The sequence below is a fragment of the Neolamprologus multifasciatus genome, chromosome 20 (assembly GCF_963576455.1).
Source record: "Neolamprologus multifasciatus chromosome 20, fNeoMul1.2, whole genome shotgun sequence".
Taxonomy (NCBI): domain Eukaryota; kingdom Metazoa; phylum Chordata; class Actinopteri; order Cichliformes; family Cichlidae; genus Neolamprologus; species Neolamprologus multifasciatus.
The window spans coordinates 7727748-7734321 of record NC_140458.1 but is presented as its reverse complement, the minus strand read 5'-3'; the positions used below and the strand labels follow the sequence as shown (position 1 = coordinate 7734321).

General features: G+C 37.7%; 1 long non-coding RNA gene across 1 annotated transcript; it reads left to right on the top strand.

Moving 5' to 3' along the window:
- Window positions 1–1968: 1968 nt before the first annotated feature.
- On the top strand, window positions 1969–5713 carry LOC146494298 (uncharacterized). The gene is made up of 2 exons (XR_014871693.1): window positions 1969–2243; window positions 4390–5713. It is a non-coding gene; the product is annotated as an uncharacterized LOC146494298 (long non-coding RNA).
- The last annotated feature ends 861 nt before the right edge of the window (window positions 5714–6574 follow it).

The window sequence follows — 6574 nt, the reverse complement described above, 5'->3', positions numbered from 1 at the left end:
AGAGCGCTGGAAACTGATTTGTGACAAATACAGTAAGTGAAATAATCATCATCATTATTTTTTTCTGGTTATTTATCATTTGCCTGACAGAATGTCAAAAGCACTGAATTTCAATTTTGTATTGTTCTGCAGTAAGGCTAATTATGCATGTCTAAGTCTCCAGCTACCGTAACAATTTGTGCTTATGAGGCTGCTCATTGTGGCAGTTCCATGTGTCTGCTGCTGCAGACGCTCCAGGCATTATTCCACTTCAGCCTGACACCAGTGTCTCTTCAAATTCCATCTCATTGCATTAGTCATTAAGCTCGGCACTGACACCACCCATCATATCATTGCCTTAATCACATCTGAGCTCAACTGTGTACATATGACCATATCATTAACACAGACTTCCATCCCTTCTCTACGCCCCCATCCTTCCATGCCCTTCCATTTTGCTCTTGCTTTATTTTCTATCTCAGTCTTGACCCCGTGTTTAATTCATCACACTGGGTAGTCCAGGTATCTGTACAGTGACAAATGACATTCACTTTAAAATGATTCATTCAGTGATTATTTCCACTACCTCACATGCAAAATTATTCATCCTCGGGGTGGGTTGTTGGGGGTGACTGGGATAACTAACAGTGATGGAGTGCAATGTAGGTTACTAACCTTGTGCAAAATGGAAAAATGTTCACCATCCACTAGTGCAGAAAAATATGATGTTGGTGAGATTTTTCTATATCCTGTCTCCCTGGGTAATGATGAGCATAGCTCGGCCAGCTACACTGATTATTAAAAGATCTATTTTTGTGTGTGTGTGTGTGTGTGTGTGTGTGTGTGTGTGTGTGTGTGTGTGTGTGTGTGTGTGTGTGTGTGTGTGTGTGTGTGTAGGGACTGAACTTTGCTGACGTGGTGATTACAGATATCCTGTCACCCGTCTAGACCAGGATTCTGACACACATGTACCATTGTAGCTAAACATGCACAACACATTGACACTGTGAAGGAACACACCAAGTTTCACTCAGACAGAAAAGCTAAATAACACCGGTGATATTTTTACTATATAGACTTAGCTATACGATGCGTCAGGCCATCCATCTTTTTATTTATTTTGCTCCCGCTTGCTTGCTCTGACTAAGTGATTGTAATATGTGAATTGACAAATCTAATTCAGGAGACAGTATTCTCCCATGCTGGCAAAATAAAATTTACTGTTATATTTGCTTCTTGTGCTCCCTATGCCCATAACAGCATCTCAAGTTGTTGTATATCTAACTATTTTTAGCCTTGAGTAGAAACCTGCAAGCAGCATCATTTCTGGACATAAATGCATAAAACTACTTTCATCTGCTGGATGACTCATAAATGTGACAAGGGCAAAGTGTGATTTTATTTGGCCGTCAGCTCATAATGTGTTCATAGTTTAGTTTGACAGTGCAGCTCATATTTTCTTGTTAACATATGTTTGGCTAGGCTACACTTTCATCTCATTCTGATGCATATAGACGGCTCAATCTGCAATTTCTTTTGTACTCTCATTTTCATTTTAGGAAAAATTATGATTAAGGTGGCCAATGCATGATTGAGGCCTTTCAGGAAAGGCGAGCATTTGATGGATTAAATGCACAGATGCCGTGACATTTTATCACTCCGCCGCAAAAGAGGTCATTGCATGAAACCGTTGCACAGCGCTTTCCCGTTGTAAAACATTCTGTGGTAACTTTAAAGAGCCTCCAACTTCAGTTATAGGACTGTTATATGAATTGTCATTGATTTATCTTGTATCATTAAAGCAGATCATGGATGCATGAAAAGAATCACTAATTTTTTTTTTGCTGCAGCACAATTGCATTATATAGATAAGCCAGCTAAGCTGTTCCTCGACCTGAAATTAGATTAATATGCAAGGACTTTGAAGCTTGCACCAATTGGTTTACAACAAGCCGGATTATTGGAATTCTTAAAATGGGCTTTTATTGTGCGGTTTAATATTGTGAGGAAACTAGCACATGTGCTGCAGGGACCAGCAGTATCTGTAACAAAAGGGATTTTGGCACTTCCTCTGGCTATGGTGGATTAACCCTATCTGTAATATGCTCTATTTTAGGGCCTGACTGATGGTTGTCACTTCCCAGGTTCTCAGGAGACACTGTGGTCTGCAGCAGTCAGAGATTTATATGGAATTAACATGGCTGGAGTTGATGGTAAATGACAGCTGCTGACTCTCACTTGGGATCCACCTTAGCAGGATAAAGGTATTTCTGCTTGGTTTTTCTTCAGCCTCTGTGATTCACAGTAATGAGGTTTGCCTAGCCACTCAAGTCCTCAGAGAGACAGGTGATCGTCTGTTGACTCTCCTGACCACGTTGACAAGATATTACTGCAGAATCAAATATAATTACAGGAACATGTCAGCGCCATCTGCAGTAGAGAATCGGGGTCTTACATCTAATAATGATTTTCTTTGTCAATTAGTCTTTTAGCCATTATATGTTCTGGAATATACAAAAGAAGAGTAACAAAGGCTGTGGATGTCATTTTTCTCTATAGACAGTGAATGGCTGCAGTTAATGGTACTTTAAAATGACTTTCAAGTGAACTACAACTTGTAATAGCATAAAAGAGGGAATAATTAGGAAAGAGATGGAGAAGGTATATGTGGTTAGTAATATATGTGACATGAGATAAACAATAAATAAGGTTTAGTGTTTCACTTGCCTCTTAGGTGCTTCTCTACAGACGTAAATCTAAGTGTTGCCCGCTCACAACAAGAGGTAATAACCCTCAGGGCTGCCTACGCTATTGTTATCCAGTGCCAATACCCATCCCTCTGCAATGCACTGTTAAAATTTACTGTCAAAGAGTGAAGCGGAGCTTTATTTTGACCTGATTTGGTCAAACAGCTTAATAAAGCCAAATAGTCTGAGATCGAGATGGAGGAAAACAAAGTGTTTTTTTACAGCAGCAACTGCTTTCATGCCTTTGCTTGGGCAATTTCACAGAATTATTCAATACATAAATTATATCACAATCCTGTTTAAAAGAGAGCGTTGATATGATCTATAGCTGATAAGACTTTTGCTTGTAGGATCTAAATTCTTTCATTGGCGGATTCAAGATCTGTAAGTGCAGCTCGGTATTTGGAGCACGGTTCAAAAACTGTGTTGTAGTGTAGTAATGGAAAATTACTGTGTGTAGTAATGAGATACTACAACTGTAGTGACTAGGGATAAGCGCTTTGGTTTCATTTTCCACAGTCATGGTCAGTCAAATATTTATCAGAATATTCAAATTCAATCCTGGTTTTCCACAAAGGTTTTATTAATGAGATTATATTTCCAGATAGAGGTATGATTGCCATACTGTGGCCAGCACTAATTTCTATCATTTTTTTGTCCATTTTTCTAAATGGTGACTTGACTTGAGGACATCCTAGTGAAGTCCCCATGCAATGAAAGGAAACCAAAGGACACAAACATTGCTTATTGTCCATAATTCACATAATTGTATCTGGTTTTGACAGCGCTTCCAACTCTTAAAAGGTATCCAACTAGTCTTTTTGCTACAGTGATCTTAGTTGTTATTACTGATTTTGGAAGACATACTTATTTAGTTAAATTAACTGATGATTTCCAGCAGAAATGCCTTTTGATTCATTTATGTTCCATAACTGCCTTATCAGTTTGTGTGGAGCAGGAAAGATTGCTAATACATGGGCATATATTTGGTTAATTTTATATCTAACAAGCAAGCAGATGTTGTGGAGTAACACAAAGTAATGCTAATAATTATTAGCTCTTTTTCTAGTGTTATAGACTACTCAAAGCAGATTATGAGATACATTCACTCATTTAGACACACAACAGTTCTTTTATTGGCTCATTGGCACTCTTGGTTTGGTTCAGTATTACACATAGAAACATGTACTGCTAACCCATTGGGGGGAGATTTTTCAGATCATTTTCTTGCTCAAGGACATACTGACATGCAGGCTAGAGAAGCCAGGGATCAAACAACCAACCTACTTATTAGTCGATGACCTAGTCTAACTAAGAGCCATAGACCCTACAAGCAGTGTAGCAAGTAAGTTCCTTTACTTTGTATTGTGGTAAAATAAGCAAAATAATGCTTAATCTTTATGGGTAACGACTCATGACCTGACAAATACCATTTCATTGCCAACTTCTGAAATAGTTTGTGATACACCTCAAGCATACAATCTAAAGTGGCACAAAGACTTTGCATATAATATTACTTTTTTCATTACAATTTACAACAGTCTTGAACTATCTAGGCATCTGTCCAGTAAATACAAGTTTTAAATTCAGTGACCCCAATGCAAGTGGCAGGCCTGTCCTATTAAAAGGTCTTTCCTCCCTGTCTTTGTCTCTTTGTAAACAGATCTTTAAAAGGCGATGACTTTGCCCGGCCTGTGCTGCTTCATCTGCGAAGTTAGAATCATCAAGAGAAGAAGCCCCAAGCTATTGATTTGTGATCCCTCATATAAACACACACACCTACTCTGTTTGGCTTAGTGTCACTCTTGCTTTGGCCTTTTAAAATGTTATTTCTGGCCAGCTCGTATGGGTTGCAGGCAAACATTAAAAACAAAGGTCTAACAACCTTACGGCCACATCAGAAAAATTCTTTTTTACCCTTTACATTTCACTTCTCAACAAAAGGAAGATGGATAATTACATACCGCATGATAAAAACCCATCTGGACAATTATTAAAACACAGTTTCTTTTTCCTCCACAACCTTTTCCTTCTTGTCACTTAGCAGAGGCTTGACTGTGTCAAATCAATGTCAAATTTAAATGTTAATAGAATCCTAAATTATTCACCATCTAGTTTAGCCCATTTGACCCAGTCCCTGCTCGAAATACCTCTACCATATAAATATATGATGGAGAATTATGGATCTGGCCAAGTCCAAGGGATTTCAAGGTAGGGATATAGGAATCATTATTGTTGTTGTGTTTTTTGATTTTTTTACTATCACTATTAAGATTTTTCACATCTTTAGTTTTACTTTTTTGTAATTAAGCTGACAGAAATTATTAGTTATACTATGAGATAACTCATTCATTTATTAGTCTATATATTAAACACTTCACATATATTATTTCATATATGTTGAAGATTTGGAAATTTCCAGTTGTTCAGCTACTCCCTACCAATTCCCAGATACCATTTGCCTGTACTGTAAATCTACTTGACCCATAATATTTCAAGATTTCATGGTTTTAGGCTGGAAATTAGCCTGGCACTTGCAGTGAACCTCTGCCTTATCTGCCGTGTCAAGTTCAGTCCAGTCCCAGACTGTTTCCAGTCAAAAAACAAAGTCTGCAACACAAAACGGACCTACACATCATCAGGCCTACCAGTTGTGAACTGCCAAGTTCAGTCTATAACTTTTCCTTCAAAGTAGCAAAGTACATTTCTTTGGTAATTTTTAATAACATACAGATTATTTAAAATGAAATGTATTACTTCCTTACACTTACAATATTATGGCAGAGTATTACATCTGTATTCTGCTGTTAAAATCTTCATTTGGACAATAAACCTTAGTACCAAAGTGATGCTTTTGAAGTATCACAGTCACTGCAGCACTGTATAAGCCTGTGATGCTGTCACCCTTAACTTAGAAGAACTTACAAGAAAGTAAAGTTGTTTTTTCAGTGCATCTGAATGTATCACATGTGTAGGCAGTGGTAAAATATATATATATATATATATAAAACAATGAAAATACAGTCAGAAAAGTGTGTGGTGTTTGACTGGGATAAAATGTCATTGTGAGGTACAGACGGCAGTGAGTGGGCTCATGGCATCATCACAGAATGTGATTTATTATTGCAATGGAAAAGCACTGAAACTTTCATTGAATCGCCAAGAAATCATTTATCACTTTTATTAGTCTCAAGTATTCCCTTTGCCATTCAGCCTACAGCCATCCAAATAAGCACAGAGGAGGAAGTCAGATAGATTCAGCACCTAATGGCAGCAGCAAAGGGACTGATTCAGATATGTTCCAGATGTTTTATGATTAGACATAATGTCCTTTTTGAAAAGGTAACCACGGCTGCAGCCAGAGCAATTAAACTGTCTATTTTCAGCCATCTGAGAACAATGTACTGCCCCAGAGAATACTAAACATCTATTATGTAATTAGAGGGACTGCACACCATATGTAAAATCAAGTCTTCCAGAAATCATGAAAATGACAGTAAATGGTGGTGGTAAATGGCAGTTGTCATTATTCCATCTGTTCTCGTCACATATCACATGAATCACATGGTACTTTAACAATTTGGCACAGACAACCACCTGCTCACATGCTAATGCTATAGACATCTGTTGGCCGAGACACAAAAGTAAAGTTTTATCATTTTGCCTTGAAGAAAGACATTCCATTATTTTCTTGAATCTACCGAATGATTAATTCCACAGGGCCAAACCATTTTTATTAGACTCCATTGAGATGAAAATAACTAATGACAGGTTCATTGTACTTCACTGAACCTTTGCTTTGACTTATGTGATATTTTCAGCCAGCTGGTCTGAAATGTCTTGGCACC